Here is a 19965-nt window from a genome sequence, read left to right as displayed (position 1 = left end):
CACCAAACTCCTCAAGCTATTTCTCATCCTCCACTTTAGTTGTTTCAGCCCCTTCAGTCCACGCACTTCACCTTGCTCAGACCACCCTCCACGCTCTTCCCTCCCTGGATTGGCCATCTTCCAGCTCCCCTTCTCACCCTTGTACATAGCTCCTCTCATTCTCCAGAACACCTTGCACCATAGTTTAGTCACGGCAGGTACCCTGTTGTTTATAACTATTTGAAGGTATTTCTACATCATAAAACAAGGAGAGGGCTGGGAAGGTGGCTCAGTGGTAGAGTGCTTGCCTTGCATGCATGAGGCCCTGGGTTCGATTCCTCAGTACCACATAAGCAGAAAAAAAAAAGCCAGAAGTGGTGCTGTGGCTTAAGTGGTAGAGCGCTAGCCTTGAGCTGAAGAGCTGAGGGTCAGTGTCCAGGCCCAGAGTTCAGGCCCCACAACCAGACCCCCCCAAAAAATAAATAAATAAATAAACAAGGAGAAAAGACTGAGTTTTATTTATTTGGCCAGTATTCACTTCTCCTTTGCCTGCCTGATACTTCATTTCCTCATGAATGATGTAAGAAGCATATCATTTGCTTCAAATTTGGGATTACATTTAAGTATTCAATACTCAGAATACCACAGGCCTTGGTACATTTGGTTTATATTCTCAGTATCTCTGGCTTTGCTTTCTAATTGTGCCCTTCATAGACCACCCTCTCACCCTGGCTCATGTCCTTACTGTAGAGCCCACCAACTATCCACATGCCTGAAGTGAAGGACTGAACCTCCAGTCCTCTTGGCCCTCCACCCCCACCCTACCAGTGCCCTCTGGATTCATGGTGACCAGGCTGAGGAACCCAAGCAGTACTGCAAACATCTCTTGACCACCTTTGTGTAGAGCAGGGTCCCAATTGCAATGGGAAGTGGTAGAACATATCTGCAGGGAAGTGGGAGACAGCTAGACAACCAAAGCAGGGCAATTCAAAAAAGGAAGTAGACAGGAAAGCCACGGAGGAAGTGGCATTGAAACTGCATCACAAAGGATGGGTTCAAGCAGAAGCACTGTTTCCCAAGTTATGTCACTGCTCTTTTGATGAAAAGTGAAATGAGCTTAAGAAATGCTATCTAATATATAATCCCTCTAGAATGTTCACAACTCACCCTGTCCTGGCTCTGGGAGATAAGTACTAAATAAAAATAAGGGACTTCAATTGAACTATGTCTAACCTAGCATGACAAATTTGCTTGGCCACTAAATTTTTGTAGAATTTAGCGGTGCAAACTTTAGTTAAGAATAGGTTGACTGATACGGTTTCAATATTATATATTTGCAATTTTTTTGTGTGCTGGTAGTAGGGCTTGCACTCAGTGTCTGGGCACTGTTCTTTAGGTTTTTTTGCTCAAAACTGGTACTCTGTCATTTGAGTCACACCTCTACTTCTGATTTTTTGGTGGTTAATTGGAGTCAAGAGTCTCACGGAGTTTTTCCCAGGCTGGCTTTAAACCTAGCTCCTCAGATCTCAGTAGCTCCTGAGTAGATAGAATTACAAGTGTAAGCCACTGGTGCCTGGCTAGAACAGAACCTCACAGATACTATCTTTTTTCTTTTTCTTTTGCCAGTCCTAGGGCTTGAACTCAAGGCCTGGGCACTGTTCCTAAGCCTCTTTTGCTCAAGGCTAGCACTCTACCACTTGAGCCACAGGGCCACTTCTGGCTTTTTCTGTATATGTGGTGCTGAGGAATTGAACCCAGGGCTTCATGTGTGCTAAGCAAGCACTCTACCACTAAGCCACATCTCAGCATTAACAATAACATTAGATTTTCAAGAAGGTAATTTCTGAAACTCTCCTGACATTTTGTCCAAAGGGAAAGAGAAGAGGAACTAAGTATCTGCCAAGACAGAAGACATTCCCCTTTCTCTAGTGTGAAGCAGAATGTAGACAAACAACCTCCCTACCAAAGGAGTGAAAGGATGTATCTCTGACAGGGTTTGTGCCTTGTTAGAATGTTGACATTCATGTATCCATACTCCCTCTCCAACCTGCCATTGGGTGAAAAACACGGACTTGAAAGCAAAGGGCACAACACTGCATAAAAAGAAGCAACCAGGCATATTTCCCCCTTTAACCTTTACCAAACAGTCAAGCCTTAAAAGACTGGGAGGAAAGGGGCATTGTAAGATTATCTGTCCCCACCCTTGCAGGCACAATACTGAATTATCCAATCTGTAAATTCATAGGGAGCAAGGTATTGTAATCCTGATACAGAGAAAAGAAGACAAGAGTCCTCTCAAGCCCTGCTTCTCAGAGCAAAGGAGAAGATAGGTAGGCAGACAGACCACAGTATAGCCAGCAAAGTGCAAGCAAATGATTCTATAAAAAGTGGTGGGTCTGGGCTGGGAAGGTGGCTCAGTGGTAGAGCACTTGCCTTGCATGCATGAGGCCCTGGGTTCAATTCCTCAGCACCACATAAGCAGAAAAAAAAAAAGCCAGAAGTGGTGCTGTAGCTCAAGTGGTAGAGCGCTAGCCTTGAGCTGAAGAGCTGAGGGACAGTGCCCAGGCCTAGAGTTCAGGCCCCACGACCAGACCCCCCCCCCCAAAAAAAATAAGTAGTGGGTAGAAAATGCCAGGTAGGCCGGGTGCCAGTGGCTCATGCCTGTAATCCTATCTACTCAGGAGGCTGAGATCTGAGGATCTCCGTTCAAAGCCAGCCCCGGCAAGAAAGTCTGTGATACCCTTATCTCCAATAAACCACTCAGAAAACCGGAAGTGGTGCAGTGGCTCAAGTGGTAGAGCACTGGCCTTGAGCTGAAGAGCTGATGGACAGCATTCATACCCAGAGTTCAAGCCCCATGACCGAAAATAAAAAAAGGAAGAAAGGAAGGAAGGAAGGAAGAGGCAAAATGCATGCACTTAGCCAGGCACTGGTGGCTCATATCTGTAATCTTAGATACCTAGGAGACTGAGATCTGAGGATCCTGGTTCAAAGCCAGATCAGGCAGGAAAGTCTGTGAGACTCTTATCTCTAATTAACTACCAAAAGGCCAAAAGTAAAGCTGTGGCTCAACTAATAGAGCAACAGCCTTGAGCAAAAAAATCTATGGGACAGCACACAGGATCTAAGAACCAGTATTGGCACACACTCCCAAAAGTCTCCTAGGCTGGGCTGGGAATGTGGCTTAGCAGTAGAGTGCTTGTCTAGCATGCATGAAGCCCTGGGTTCAATTCCTCAGTACCACATACACAGAAAAAGGTAGAAGTGGCGCTGTGGCTCAAGTGGTAGAGTGCTAACCTTGAGCACAAAAGCTCAGTCAGGGACAGTGGCCAGGCCCTGAGTTCAAGCCCCAGGACTGGTAAAAATAAATAAATAAATAAAGAGTCTCCTAGGCAAATAGCACGTATATACATAAATAAGACAGGGTACATGGCTAAATAGAATAGAATAAGGCAAGGGTTTTTGTTTTGTTTTGTTTTGTTTTTTTAAATAAGCTTCTGGCAAAGGTGGCACACAGAACTGCATTTAATTTCCCATGTTTAAATATCTCATAAAAATTCAGTAAAATCTTTCTTCACTCTGCTCCCCAGCCCCACTAATAAAACCTTACAAGTACAGCGAGAGATGAAAGGAGAGAATGCTGTCAAATTTTGGAAGCTGAGAAGCAGATGAACAAGTACATGACTTAGCAGACAAGAAATCTGGGTCCTAAACCAAATGCAGTGCAAGCAGAGAATTCACCTAATTGAAACAACAGAATCCTTTTCAGAAGCACAGGAACTGGCATTGCCTTGTACTCCCTGGGCAGGAGCATAGGACAGAGGGTGAAGAACGAGGTGGGAGCGGAGGGGGAAGCTGCTCAGGAAGTGTGCTCCCTAGATTGCTCTACCCCACTGGCAGCCTCCTGGAGGCTTAGGCTCTGGAACACAAAACACAGAAATGCCTAGCATCTGCTTGAAAAGTCTGGGAAGGGGGAGGGGGACAGAAATGAAGGAGTACATGGGCTTCATTGGACCAGGTTCTCTACTTTTGTCTGCTATGGGATAATAGAAAGCCAGAATGTCATGAACTGAGGAAGCCCATTGAGGCTGAGGAGAAACACAGCAAAACCAAGGCACTGTGTCAACTGAGGGTGCAGTGCACAGATCCCCTTAGTTCTTGTGTACCAAAGCATCACCATGCACTCTGCCCAGAGAGAAGGCAACTGAGAAAAACCTGAAGATGCTGACATCACAGGCTCCCATGGACAGAACTCATGCAGATCAACTGTCAGCTCCAAGCTAATGATCTACATCCTGCATTCAGCGTTTCCTGACAGCATTTTTAAAGAGCACTATTGAAATATAACTCATATAGCATACAACTGCCCTTTTAAAATGCACAATTCAATGTGTTCAGGATATTCAGAGTTGTATAAATATCACCATCACCAATTTTATAATATTTTCATGTCTTTCCATATATAAATAAAACTCCTCTTCCATACTTCGTCATTTTGTATTTCTCCCTCTCCCCAGTCATATTTCCTGTAACTGTGTGTGTTTTCCCACTCTGGACATTTCATATACGTGAAATTATTCTCTCTATGGTCTCAAGTGGCTGTCAAAGTCTTAATAGACTTTCTCCTCATGCTTTTTCTTCCTTTTTCTTTTCTTTTTTTTTTTCCCCCACTTGTCGTGGGGCTTGAACTCTGGGCCTAGGTGCTATCCCTGAGCTTTTCACTCAAAGTTAGCACTCACTCACTTTGAGCACAGCTCTACTTCTGGTTTTTTGGTGGTTAATTGGAGATAAGATTCCCATGGACTTTCCTGCCTGCACTGGCTTTGAACCTTGATCCTTACATCTCAGCCTCCTGAGTAGCTAGGATTATAGGTGAGAGCCACTGGCGCCAAGCTTTCTCCCACTTTTAATCAGGAGCAACACAGCCAAATATCACATTCAGTCACATCTTGGGAAAGGTTTGGAGTTACAGATTATGGTAAACACTAAAATGTAAAAAAGCAACTCGGAGGAATAGATATCATTAATATTCTCACAAAATAAAACTCTCCATGAAACAATAATAGGCTTCTACAAAAAGGAAACACTCTGAAAACAAAAAGAGCTTTTACAAATTGATAACGTAATAGTAAAAATTTTAAAAATTCAATGGAAGGACAGAGATATAAATGTGAAGCCTCTTCTAGAGAATAAAATCAAACAACGAAAATGTAGGAAACAAAAGGGAGTAATTAAGAACATTCTAGTAGACTTACACGGGGGATTTCTATCTGAATAAATTCCCAAGATGGGGAAAAACAGAAAAATAAAATCATAACTAAAGGGTGCAAATTGCCAGGTTGAGATGACCCAGCACACTAAGCACAGTGTAAAATTTCAAAAAAAATGAAGCCAAAGAGGCAATTCTATAAACTGTCAGAGAGGAGAAAAAAAAGCAAAGAGCTATATATAAAGATATAAAGAATCAGAAAGCAGAACCCTCTCAATTCTACAGCAGTTAAGAGGCAATGAAGCAAATAAACCTTTACCTTTAAAGGTTTAAAGGTAAAGGAAAATGATGTCCAAATTAGAATGCAATACCTAGGCAAACCATAAATCAAGTATGAGAACAGAGTAAAGGTATTTTGCAATACACAAGAACTCAGAAACTCAACTAGTGGTTCTCCTTTGTGATCTTACTCAGGAGGCTGAGATTTAGAGTATTGTGGTCCAAAGCATCCCAAGCAGAAAAGTCTGAGACGCCAACTCCAAAATAACTTCAAAAATTCATTTGAGGCCAGGAGCTGATAGCTTACTTAAGAGGCTGAGACCTGAAGATAGCAGTTTGAAGCCCAGCCAAGCAGAAAAGTCCATGAGACTTTCTTCAATTAACCACTAAAGATCCAGAAGCTGTGTTTCAAATGGTAAAGTGCCAGCCTTGAGCAGAAACGCTAAGGGGCAGAACCTAGGCCCTGAGTTCAAGTCCCAGTGTTAACAATCACAACAACACCCATTGCTGAAGTTTTTATAATGTAACTATATTTGGAGGCAATACCTTTTAAAGAGTGATAAGTGAGGCCATTAATGTGGCTGGCCTTGATCCAATCTGATGGATACCATTAAAGAGGAGATTAGGACACAGACACCAGGAACTCTCACACTGGTGAAGAGACAATGAAAGGACAGCCATGTGCAAGCGATAGAGAGAAGCCTCAGACGAAATCAACCATACTGGCACCCGACCTTGGGCTTCCTGCTTCCAGAACTGTGAGAAAACTTGTTGTGTTTAAGCCACACAGCCTGTGGTATTTTGTTATGGCTACTATAACTAACACGTGGACTATCCAAATGAAAACAAAGTAACATTACATGTCCTTATAATTCTTTAAAAAAAAATGGAGTCTCACTATGTTGCCCAAGCTGGCCTCAAACTCCTGGGAGCAGGATATGCTCTTGACTCAGCTTTCTGAGTACCTGAGATACTGTGATTATTGCAGATTTGAATTCTTAAGTCACTGTTATTTTTCATGCCATTAATGTACTGCAGAAGCCAAAACAGTTGCCAAACAGAATGTTTTATAATCTGAACTTACCTATTTGCTTCCTTAAGAGTGTCATTTGACCTATCATTCTTTTCCCACTACTTCCAATAAATCAGTGAGTTCTACTGGCATGGTTAGACTTAGGGGTCAACTTTTAGGTAAAGCTATTTCACACACAGCACAGCACAGTCATTATCTAATCTAACCATAACTGCATAGGTAAACTCTCCAGATTGTCTTCTGACTGCATTTGTCTTCTCGACATGCTGATGAAGTTGGCTTGCCTCCTCCTGCTGCCAGTTTGGACGTACTGAGGGCATTCACTTCATCGTACAGAAATTTCGCTTGACCTACTTCCTGAGAGCGAGAGACTAGGGGCAGAAACTTCAGAGCAGTATATGCTAACTCTATTCAAACTGGATGCCTAGCACATATCCAGACTATAATCCCATCAGATATCCTACCTGTGATGGGCCTTATATTTCCTTGGATTGGTTCACAATCTTGACACCCCACTTATTCATTAGGACCTTTTGGACTCCCAGGGAAATGAAAGATAGACGATGACCCATAGTTTAGATCTGCTAGTAGTATCGTTGCCCTGTTCTTACCAAAGCTTGCTAGGTTGTTCTTGCTTCCTGTTTTTAAAAAACTAAACAGAGAGGGATGAAAGTGAGACTCAACCATAGAGTGCCAGCCTAGCAAGCACGAGACTCTGAGTTCAAAGCCCAGAACCTTCAAACAAAACATAAACAAACAACATATATTTTAATAATATAAACATGCATGAGTAAACCATACAGAAGAGTAAGAGGATGATAAACTCAAAAGTCAGGATAATTATCATCTCCCAGGTTCATAAGCCACTATTAAAGTACCAATCATGTTCAATTTAATTAACTTAGATAGAAGATACATAATTTTCATTCTTCCTCAAACTGAAAATGTATATGCCAGTCACTCTTTAGTGCACATTAAATGTTTTGTGTTCATTATTTCTCTGTGAGCAGTTCACTGTCGCTAGAACAGAGAGGGCAAGGATGACTAGGAATGGCGTTTACTCCAGAGCCAAATAGAACTAAACTATCCTGGCTCCAGCATGCCATCTTGTGAATATCATCAAAGGACATTAAATTCAAGATCAATTATGATGCGTTCTCACAATCTATCTATCAAGAATGACAGAGAAAATCCTTTCTTTCTACTAAGTAACCTACTGATGGAATTTCTGACATCTTATGCCTCTCACTGGGAAACCCAGTAATATAGTTTGATATAGATTTTCACTCAGAGGAGTTCTAGCTTGCCCTAGGGAAGAGATTGTCCACAAACTTATAAGTGATACATAGCTGGCTTGGATGAAGAACAAATGTTTTCAATGACAGAATTAGGCTATATCTTGGCAAGCTGCAGTGACAGGTCAAATCTAACCTAATTCATAATAACATCCACCATTTGCTGAGAACATAAGATATGCCAAGAGCTTTACATAAATTATCTCATGCAGTCCTTGCAACCATACTGCAAAGCCAAGGCCCAGGAATGTAGAGACCTTGTCTGAGGTCATAAGGCAAGCTAACAGCAGAATCCTAATTGCAAACTAGGTTTATAGACTCAAGTATCAATCTCAACCAGAAATTAACATTGTAACTGAATCTTCTTTAATTCAGCTCCTTACCATCAGAAAAACGAGCATATAAAGGTATCAGCATCTCGCCCAAAAATGATCGGACCAGACAATTTTCTTTAATGTAACATTTGGGAACACTAATGGCAGCTGCCAGGAAAACTCTCTTTGCCCTCAAGAGCTGTCTGTCCTCAAGAGCAAGCTGTAACCAGATTCTCTCTGCTGCCCATTCCCAGCTCAGCTCTGTCTGCTCTTCATCTGTACTTAAGACTTAGCAAAAATCAAGCTCTGCAGTTATATCTGAGGATTCCTCATCACAAAGACTGCTGAGCAAAACCCATCAGTCAGGCTGTTTACTTTTAATTTTCGGACCACTGTTATTTGATGGGGGTGTGTGCCTGAGGGAACGGCATAAACAGCTTCAGTGCACAGTCATAGCCAATGGAACAATCTTGAAAGACAGCCACAGAATTTTAATGAAAACCAGAAAACCCCTGGCTGCTAAGTCCTCAGACTGCAGTCCAGGCCCGCCAGGCCCTCCCTCTGTAGCCACGAATCCCTGAGCCAGCTTCCTCCCAATGAGCAGGAAAGAAAATCTATTTTGTATTTAGTTACGCCCCTCACGGCAGCCACTTTCCAGGCTTATTTAGGTTACAGCGAGGCACATGCTAACTGCAACAGGACTGGGCCTCTGAGCAGCACAGGGTGTGGCCACAGCAGATCTGCGCCAACAGATTATGAAACAGATTTTTTTTAAAAACAGCCTTTCCTTCTGCCAAAGCTGTCTGCCCACAGCTGCATACAAGGCTAGAGGGGAATCTTAACAAGCTTAAAGAGACCGTATTTCAAATATGTGAGAACTAAAGGGGGACGAAATGAGTATTTTGAGCACTTGCTATGTTATCAAGCACTCTGATCTCATTTTACCTTCACTGAGCCGGGAACTGCTAACTGCACGTGGGTAAGAATACTAACTCAGAGAGGCTGGATACCTTATCCAATACAACACTGCTGAAAGTGAAGAGGTGAGACTCAAAGTTCAGTATGAGTGAGGCTGAGTGAGGCTCCACAAAAATAACAAGACAAGGCTGGGAATGAAGCTTAGTGTTAAGAATGCTTGCCTAGCATGCATGAAGCCCTGAGTTTGATTCCTCAGTACCACATACACAGAAAAGGCCAGAAGTGATGCTGTGGCTCAAGTGATAGAGTGCTAGCCTTGAGCAAAAGAAGCTCAGAGACAATGCTCAGGACTGGCAAAAATACTACTACTACCACTACTAACAACAACAACAACAACAAATAGGTGCTGATGGCTCACAACTATAACTAGCTACAAGAGGCTGAGATATGAGGATCACTGTTCAAAGCTAGCCCCTGTAGGAAAGTCCATGAGAGTCTTATCTCCAATCAATTATCAAGAAAAAGCTAGAAGTGGAGCTGTGGCCCAAGGGGAAGAGTGCTAGCCTTGAGCAAAAGCAGCTCAGAAACTGTGCCCTCACCCTGAATCCAAGCCCGAGGTCCAGCAAAATAATCAATAAAAATACAAGTAGCCGGGCTCAGTCCTGTAATGCTAGCTACTAAGGAGGCTGAGATCTGAGGATCACCGTTCAAAGGCAGCCCGGGCAGGAAAGTCCAGGAGACTCTTATCTCCAATTAAGTTACAGAAAAAAAGCCAGGAGTAGCGCTGTGGCTCAAGTGGTTGAGTGCTAAGAGCTGAGGGACAGCACCCAGGCCCAGAGTTCAAGCCCCATGACAGACAATAAAATATAATAAAGCTAACATCAACAACAAAAAACCCTGATCAGTGGGCACCTGGCTCACCTCTGTAATCAGAGGCTGAGATCTGAGAATCACAGTTCAAAGCCATCCCAGAAAGTCAAAGTCCAATGAGACTCTTATCTCTATCACCAAAAAAGCCAGCAGTGGAGGTGTGGCTCAAATGGGTGAGTGCTAGCCTTAAGCAAAAAAAGCTAAGGGACAGCATCCAGGTCCTGAGTTCGAAACCCAGCACCAGCACAAAAGAAAAAAAAAACAAACCCTGACCTGCCTTGCCTAAAAAAGAATCAGCATAAACCAGGCTCCAGTGGCTCATACCTGTAATCCTAGCTACTCAGGAGGCTGAGATCTGAGGATAGCAATTTGAAGCCAGCAAAGGCCGGAAAGTCCGTGAGACTCTTATCTCCAATTCAATCACAGAAAAAAGCCAGAAGTGGTGCTGTGGCTCAAGTGGTAGGTGCTAGCCTTGAGCAATAGGAGCTCAGGAACAGTGACTAGGCCCCGAGTTCAAGCCTCAGGACTGACAAAAAAAAAAAAGCATTTTCTGACCCAGGCTGTGTGTCAGTTACTGAGCTAAGCATTCTGCGTGCAGCATATGATTTCAACTTCACTGCTGGGAAGATAAGATTATTTTTATCCCCATTTCACCCTGAGCAAACTACAGCTTAGGCATGATATAAATGGACCAAGGCCAATGCAGGCACTGGGTTCGAGATTTGAACCCAGTACTACCTAGTTCTAGAGTGTTCACTTTCAAACACACTCATCGCCCACAGAGCAGAAGATTTCAGGCCACCATGCCAAGCAATTAAGTTGCACAAATATTTCTGCCTCCCTCTCAGGAAATCCACACTCCAGGCTTACCTTTCAGTTGTTTCTAGTGGCCTTCAGTCAGGGCATGAAGCCACCAGCCCTAGGAAGGCAGAGAGCTCATTGCCATATTCCTTGGGCTCTGCTTGTAGAAGAACAGTGTGCTGTGATCTAGAGACAGAAAGCTCTTTCTGCAAGACTCCAATCCACAGGCCCACACAAATTCGCAGAAGCCCCCACTCCAGCAGCCCACAGGCCCACTTTGTATTCTGAACAGGAGACCACGTGCCTCCTCCTAGAGCAACAGTGATTTCCCAAGGGAGATGGCTGTCTAGACAGAACATCCCAATCCACACAATGTCAGGTTGAATAGTTTAGATGTGGGGGGGGGGGGTCTATATTCGGCATCCCAGTGAAGATCCTGGATTATCAGGCTGAACATGCTCCAGAGTAACACTCTGGTGTAGAGCCCAGCCAGGCAAATATTTCTTAAAGGGCATCACAAGTGTCTTACACCAGACTTATGTCACACACACACACACACACACACACACACACACACACACACACACACACACACACACACACACACACACACACACACACACACACACACACACACACACACACACACACACACACACACAGGCACACTGCAAAAAAAAAACAGTCCCATTAATCAGGCTGAAGCTTGACAGACATTTTCTAGGTATAGTCAGAATTGAGCACCAGTCCTTGAGGTAGACAAAACACCTGATAGTTGCCAGATACTATAATGGCATCTTCACATCTGATGCCCTTTTTCTTTTAGTAGGCTGAGGTTTGAACTCAGGGTTTCATATTTGGTAGGCAGGAGCTCTACCTTTTAAACCATACCTCCAGCTCAGAGCTGACATTTTCATTAATACTATAGCTGATATCTTAACCTTCATACCACTCTATAAAGTAGATGCATTTGTTAGCAGGAAGATAATGAAAATTTGCCAGAAATTACACAGAAAGTTAGAAAGCTCACATTCAAACCTTTTTTTCAATACGATTACAATACTTTTTTATCCTGTCAACTATGAGTTCATTCATTTACTCCTTAGATATTTATTGATTACCCCTTCCTGTAAGGTAGCAACTATCCCACTTATAGAAGAAACAACTGGCCGGGAGCTGGTGGCTCATGCCTGTAATCCTAGCTATTCAGGAGGCTGAAATCTGAGGATCAGGGTTCAAACACAGCCCAGGCAGGAAAGTCTGTGAGACTCTTATCTCCAATAAACCACTAGAAAAGTGGAAGTGGTGCTGTGGCTCAAGCGTTAGAGCACTCGTCTTGAACTGAAGAGCACAGGGACAGTGCCCAAGCCCAGAGTTCAAGCCCCACGACCAACCAAAAAAAGAAGAAGAAACAACTGTCCAAGCAAGAGTCGAGTCACTAAACATGTATATTGTCATGATAACAAGAGACAACTATAAAAATCTGAAAGATTTTCTACAGGATGATGAGCTTGGGCTGGGGATAGGTGATGGGGCAAACCTTTCTGAGGATGTGAGATTTGAGCTGAGACCTGAATAGTGAAAATGAGTCAGCCATTTAGAAAGCTTGGAAAAGAAAAATGTGGGCAGAAAGGACAAGAAGGCAAGGGCTGGCTGCAGGAAAAGGCTTGTCATGTCCAGGAAATACAAAGAAGGTCAAAGAGCAGGGCTGAGGAAGCATGGAGGAAGACAGAATAGCTCAGATGAGGCAGGGCCATGCTGACCATGGGGAAGAGTTGGTTCTTCTGGAGAAATGAGAAATGAAAGGGTTTTAATCAGGAAAATTACATGACCTGATTTGTGCTTTCAAGGGATAATTGTGGTTGCTGTGTGGAGGAAGAATGAGTTAGGGATCAGGGGATTGATGGTGATGCTTGATGTTAGTAGAGATGGATTCTGTATTCTAGATTAAAACTGAAAAGACTTGAGGACAGACAATATGTGAATAGTGAAGGGATCAAACTCCTAGGTCTCATGCTTGGATAACATGCTTGAATGGTGGTACCATGAATTAAGAAAAAAGACTGAGAGAAGTAAAAGAAAGTACAGCCAGTTGTATTTGTTCAGAGGACCCTATGAACTTAAAACTGCTTAACCTGGTGAAAAGACAGTGTTTGACATCAGATTATGAACTCTAAGAATCTATACTTTTGCCTTAGAAAACAGGGACACTATTTATTCCATGTGGCCATCACTGAGAGCTGGAACCAATGTTCAGAGGGCAGACTAGAAAAAGGAGTTTGGTGTGATATAAGGAATGGACTGTCTCATAGAGCTGGGGAAAGCGGAATGAGCTACCCAGAAGCATGGGAGGTGGGTAGGATTATTTTCCTGTCACTGTAAATGTTAAAAAAAAAAAATCAAGCCAGATGGTTAGAGTGGATGAGCAGAATACTGCCTAACACCTCCTAAACTTCAGAACTCTATGGCTTTAAGATACAATCAATGCAGCCCTCAGGACTGGAGTTTCCCCCCAACAGGGCAGAATTCCCTTGGTATTTGCTTCTCAGAAGCAATGACAGTAGCAAATGCCAGTCACTGCCACATAACCTCTAGTTCAGAGTTCATCTCAAAGGGTTACACAAGGTGCTAGAAGGTGTTTTGGTGGAGGCACAGTGATGGAACTGAATACTCCAAATGTATAATTAGCTCTATATCCTCTGAAAAACTATTTAAGTCCTTTGAGTCTCAGTTTCTCTCTTTGAACCATGAGGAAAACAATGCCTAATTCAGGATGTTCACTGTGAGGACAAAGCCTGATGTATTCTATTAGGAATAGATCTATAGCTGGATGATAGATATAGTCTACAAGCAATTGTTTTCTTCAGATCCTTTCAACCACCCAGAAGGTAACACCATCAGTATTATACTTGTTTTGGAAACTGCTAGAATTATTGCTAGAGATTAACAAGTCATACAACTAGTAATTCTCTTAAGTAGAACAAACCAACCTCAACAAAGGTTGAAAGAAAAAGCCAAAGAAAAACATATTAAGATAATTTGGGGGAAGGAGGAAAGGGACCAATTGCTGAATTTAGTAAACTCAATTCATTGGCTACAAATTTAATAACTATTCATTAAAAATATAAATGAATAATTAAATAAATGAATGATTCCATCAGTTATTTATTGAGTTCTTACCAGGCACAGCATCAATAAATAGGCTTGTGTTACAGAGAATTTACAGTAAGTTGAGCACTTTTTAAAACCACAATCTTCAAAATGCAGACAAATTGCCAAGATTTGCCAAGGTTCTAAGAAATGCCATTCTCATACTCAAACTAAAAGAAACCAGAATTACCACTGTCTTCTCTCGAGGAAGCTAAAACCACTAGAGTAATCTGAAGGATCAGTCAGAGAACCAAGAGCACAGCAGAAATCAAAGCCACAGGAGATGATAGTCATAAAGAAAAAAATAAGCATAGTAGTCTTTTATTTTCAATGTCCTCCAAAGGCCCATGTGTTAAAGGCTTGCTCTCCAAAGAGGTACTACTGGGAAGTGGTAGAACCTATGAGAAACAGAGCCAAATGGGAGGTCTTTAGATCACTGGGAGTATTCTTTGGAAGGAAACTCCAGTCCCTTCCCCTTTCTCTTTTTGCTCCCTGGTCATGAGGTGAACAGTTTTACTCCACTATAAATTCTCACCCTGATGTGCTACGTCTCTTTAGAGAAAAGATTTATTTGGCTGACAAGAGAAGGTTTCTTTGGAAGTTCCAATCCATGATTGATTGGCTCCGTAGCTTTTTGGAAGCAGAAATCTAAGAGAATAAATGCTAAAGAAAAATGGGCTGAGGAAGTAGCTCAAGAGTAGAGCACTTGACTACCATGAATGAAGCCCTGTGTTTGATACTTGTGTTTGAAGGGAGGGAAGGAAAGAGAAAGGGAGAGAATGAGAAGTGAGGAAGAAAGGAGGAAAGGGGAAGAGAAAGGGAGAATGGAAGAAAAACTTTAAAAAAAAAAAACAGCTGACCTAATAATTTGGTGTTTGTCAATGCCTTTGTAGACGTAAAATAAGTTTCAAGGAGCAAATTGGATGAATGGTTTAAAGAAGATGTAGTTTAAGAAGTTTGGAAATAAAAGGAAAGAGAGAGAACAAATTGTAGCCTGATGAAGAAGAGTAAAAGGACTGTTGATAAAAATATAAGATAAGGTGTCAAAAGGAAAAAGGAAAGTTTAGCCAGGTACCAATGGCTCACGCCTGTAATCCTAGCTGCTCAGGAGGCTGAGATCTGAAGTTCATGGTTGGAACCCAGGCCAGGCAGGAAAGTCCATAAGACTCTTATCTCCAATTAACCACCAGAAAACTGGAAGTGGCGCTGTAGCTTAAAGTGTTAGCCTTGAGTGAAAAAGATCAGGGACAGCACCCAGGCCCTGAGTTCAAGCCCCCTAACAATAAAATAAGAAAAAAAAAAACGCTGAAGAGAGAGAATAGATGGAGAAGACAGGAAGAGAAAACATAGGACGCCAAATCCCATGAAGTCAAAGAGGTACTAGTTTGGAAGGTACAGGGGAAAAGCTATCCTTGTAAGGTGAGGTCACCTTCTTCTTTGAGATGGCAATGAAGAGGGACAGACTTTGGTGTATGTGCAATGTGAAAGGCTAGTCTATATCAAATCTGATCATTACATAGCAGACACCATTCTTAGCTTGAAATGGCATTGACCAGGGGAGGGCATCCATAAGTTAGTATTATGAAGGACAATAGTTACTTGAATAGACATTCTATCCTGTGACAAACGCCTTATAAAGATTCTAGTTTCTTAATCCAGTGCTGATACACTGTAAGTTGAGTTGAAAACTTCAACCTATACATTTATAATATGTGTACTTTTCTGTGTGTATATTATACTTTGATAAAGTTTTTTTAATATATTAATTTATAATTAGCACTCATCTACCATTAGTTCAGTAACTACTCGAAGGTAAAAGAACTATGCATCCCAGTATTCTAAACCAATTTTTAAAGATTCTCCATAACTCCTTCTTAGGTGGGCTAAATATACAGCTTTTATCTAATGAATGTATGCTCATACAATTGGAAACATGTTAACCTCAAATGTTCAGGCCTAAGTCCATCTCTAGGAAACAGTACCTTTGTGATTGTAAAATATGGAAAACTTCCATTTAGTCAAAGAACTACAAAGCATTACCAAAAATCTGGACAAATCTTCTGTCTCCTGTGATACAATGATAAATAAACATCAGTTATCTAGAATACTTGTGCCTTACGTTTAACCTGCATAAAATCATGAAGAAATAATTAGAAATATTTAAATTATTGGATATTAAGGAAACAGGACTGAAATCTTTAAAATATAAAACACACAGAAACTCCTTATAGATATATGCAGATTTTTAAAAAGCAAAGAATAAAGACTAAACATGCATAACATATAAATTTAATGTATAATCCTTGATAGCATCCAAAGTTAAAAATGGTAACATTATTAACATTAACACTATTATTAATATTATTTTGATAATAAGAATATGATAGGTTGTTTACAAAATGGCTGCAATTATTCATGACCCATGACTCTGTATCCATTCCCCTGAGCAATGACTTTAGAGTTCATCCCATCAAAAGGATGTTGTGACTTGCTTTGGCCAAAAGACTGTGATGTAAATAATGCTGTGCCACTAGGCCTTTGTTGGTCCCCTCTCCCTTGGAACATGCACATAGCCATGGGAATAACCTGCCCTATCCTGTGAGGGAATGATAGAACTCCGTAATACACACAAGTCACCCAAACAGACCAATTGGGACCAGATCGTCTAGTGGATCTAGCAACTGACTGGATGTACGAGGGACCCCAGTGAAGCAGGGACTCTGATCCACATTAGAAGCACTACCCAATGACTTGCTACACTAGAGGCACTAATAAATGCACATTATTTTAAGCCACTAAGTCTTTGCATAATTGGATGCACAGAAAATCTAAGTGATTGAAGGCAATATCACAAATCACAATATCACAAAATCAATGCTAAAATTCTAGACCATTTTATTTATTTTTATTTTTGATCATGGGGCTTTAACTTTGGGCTTGGGCACTGTCCCTGCACTCTTCAGCTGAAGGCAAGGCTCTACCACTTGAGCCACAGCGCCACTTCCAGTTTTCAGTGGTTTATTGGAGATAAGAGTCTCAAAGACTTTCCTGCCACGGCTGGCTTTGAACTGTGATCTCCAGATCTCAGCCTCCTGAGTAGCTAGGATTATAGGCATGGGCTTCTAGAACATAAATGATATTGTAGTTACATTGTAGAAGAAAGTATCATGATATCTCCACACCCATGTAAATATGCGTGCATAAAGGAAGATAGAGCAAATCCTGCAAAATGTCAACAATTAAGTCTAACTAAAAGGATTGTAAGGGTTCTTCACAGTATCTGTTGGAAAGTTTGCAAAATTAAAGAGCAAAACAAACAAAAACAACACCTATATGAATCTTTCTTTATCTGGAAACATAGAAGCCATCATATAGAGAACAGACCCTTCTCATTCTTTCTAGACAACACCCTCACTCTCTTCCTAGTGGCAACTACTGCTGCTGCTAAAGGTGGAGGGCAGCAAATATAAACTGCAGTAAATCAAGCTGCACCTTGATACAGTTACAGGACTCATTAATAATTAAGGAATGTTTAAAAGTAGGTTATCATAACAAGCAATTCCTAAGTGAAGTTGCCCTCCTGATATGGGAATAGAATTGGGTTCGACTTGGGGGTGGGGAAAGGCTTCCCAGGACATATAGACACGTCTTTGAACTGTTTTTTTTACTAGAAAACAAATATCCATGTGTTTTCTACTTGAAAGGATTTTTCAAATATCTACAAATGAGAAGTGTATCTTTGCCCCCCTGAAAATCCCTAAAGAATCTTGCCAGTAGAATCCAAGCCTGTTTTCACAGCATAATAAGAGCCTCCTTTATTTAATGTGGATCCCCCCAAGTGATATGCAGCAATCATTAATGTTGTGTACCAGCTTAAATGAACAAGCCCAGAGGCCTAAGTTCAAAGGATATAGCTTTCTACACTCAAATCAAAGGGCCTTGCCTGTCTTACACTATATGGAAAAAACTCTGCCTCACAATGAATGGCATAGAAAGCTCACACCATTCTTTAGATTAAAAACAAGTAATCTAGGTAGAAAGACAGGTGTTCTTTTGTTTGCTATTCAGAACAATATCTACCAATTTGTTTCCCAAAAGTCTTTAACTTCAAAAAAGAACTATGTCCTTCCACTATCAGGGGAAGGGTGAGTCACAAGGAATTGTACATTTAGTGAGTCAGTTGTTCTCATAGGTCAGAACTAAAAATTAATGCTGCAAGGATATTTGTTTCAAGTGCTAGTTGGCTGAAAGCCAAATCTATGCCCAAGTGCTCTTACAGAATTCCTCAATTCTCTGGCCCACAAACCCCAGGATGCCTCACAATATAATCTAAAACCAAAACTAAAGATGTTTGTGCAGTAGGTAGAAGTTACCACATGCAGAGAAAACCATCCAGTTGCCTATACAAACTTCATCAGACTCAGAACCACCAACCAGGCTGTCATGTCTTCAAGGAATTTTTGATGTTCAAAGAGAATTCTGCTGTACTTATTAACTCTCAAAGGATGACCCATTGCAACAATGATACCTATGGGACTGTATATTAGAAACAAACTTTACAACTTCGAGCAGGGAGAGAAGTGTGGGAGGTGGGGGAGGGAAGGGATAGTAGGACAATAACAAGGGAAGGGGTAAAAATGATCGACAAGTAATGTACTCATTCCCTTACTCATGTAACTATAATCCCTCTGTATAGCATCTTTACAATAAAATAATTTTTTTAAAGAAAAGTGTTCAGAGACACAGTAAAGACAGCTGTAAAGCAACAGGCTTTCTAGGAATATATCTGCATATTAGCCTCTGTCTCATGAAAGGACTGGGTATCAGCTGATTTGGACACAAACTGGTTAAATCATTGAGTTCCCATTCACACTACAAGTGTTAACAGTTTAAAGAACCATACATGAACTAGGTATCAGTTTCTCTCGCCTATAATCGTGTCTACTAGAAGGATAAGATCCACAACATCATGGTTCAAAGCCAGTCTAGACAGAAAAGTCCATGAAAATCCCTTTCAATGTAACTAACAAAAATCTAGGCTGCAGGTATCTCAGGCAGTACAACACCACCTGAGCAAGCTAGACATGCAAATACAGTGCCCCGAGTTCAAATCCCAGTATTGGCAAAACATAGTCCATTCATTCTGAGAACAATGAGAAAAAAAAAATTTTTTTTTTGTTGGTCATGGGGCTTGAACTCTGGGCCTGGATGCTGTCCCTCAGCTCTTCAGCTCAAAGCGAGCGTTCTACCTCTTGAGCCACAGCACCACTTCCATGAGCAAATTTTATACGCCAAGCATCCACAGTGAAGAAACACATGAGAGAGACATGGTCCCTGTTCACAGAAGATCACAAACTACAAAGCATATTTCAAGAACTTACCCAAGTTGGAATACAAGGCTCTGAGAAGTACACGTTGGAGCACTGGGCTTGATTCCTGACTCTACTTCCAATTGACTAAGTGATTGTGGATAGATTTTACTTAATCTCTCACAGTTTAGTCTCCCCAGCTATAAAATCAAGATGGTAATCATATCTATTATATTGAGATTATAGGACTTAAATGAGATAATATATCAGTATTTGATTATTATAAACTTTAGCTAAATGTTGCCTGTAGTAATTAATCTGTATTATTATCTGGGTATAAAAAGCTACTGTGTATCTTTTGAAATGTAGAATCAAAAAATCCTGACATTTTATGAATTATCTGTGTAATCCAGGGTAAGTAAACATCCCCAGGCTTCATGTTCTTTATCTGTTAAGTGAGAGGAAAGCCCATGAGATTCTTATCTCCAATAAACTCCAGTAAATGCCAGAAGTGGTGCTGTAGCTCAAGTGGTAGAGCACTAGCTTTGAGCACATAGAGGCTCAGGGACAGTACCCAGGCCCTGAGTTCAAGCTCCAGGAATGGCACACACACACACAAAAAGATTTCTACTTCCAAAGCAATAGACCTAGGCTAGTTGAGGAGGGAGCCTGTCCTCAGAATACTTTACCATGGGTCTCCAATCCAGCTGTGGTAAGAACTAGCCCTGTGGTTTGGGGAAGGTGGAGAAGCAGGAGCTTGTTCTTCTGTTCTTCAGTTTCATAATTGATAAAAATAAGGGGACACTAA

At 41.4% G+C, this 19965-nt stretch overlaps 1 protein-coding gene across 4 annotated transcripts in view; it reads right to left on the bottom strand.

The window, feature by feature from the left end:
* Rab30 (RAB30, member RAS oncogene family) overlaps window positions 1-19965 on the bottom strand; it is a 95627-nt gene that overhangs the window by 52114 nt on the left and 23548 nt on the right. Inside the window, exon 1 of one of the 4 annotated variants that reach the window (XM_070034899.1) lies at window positions 10768-10788. The exons of the other annotated variants lie outside the window; for them this stretch is intronic. The gene's annotated coding sequence lies outside the window, so the exon portion shown is untranslated. Of the gene's footprint in view, window positions 1-10767; window positions 10789-19965 lie in introns of those variants that run through there. 4 annotated transcript variants of the gene reach the window in all.

Source organism: Dipodomys merriami, unplaced genomic scaffold, assembly GCF_024711535.1.
Source record: "Dipodomys merriami isolate MVZ:Mamm:240054 unplaced genomic scaffold, mDipMer1.0.p SCAF_25, whole genome shotgun sequence".
Lineage (NCBI taxonomy): Eukaryota > Metazoa > Chordata > Mammalia > Rodentia > Heteromyidae > Dipodomys > Dipodomys merriami.
Note: the sequence above shows the minus strand (reverse complement) of the source record. Positions and strands in the feature narration are given on the sequence as shown.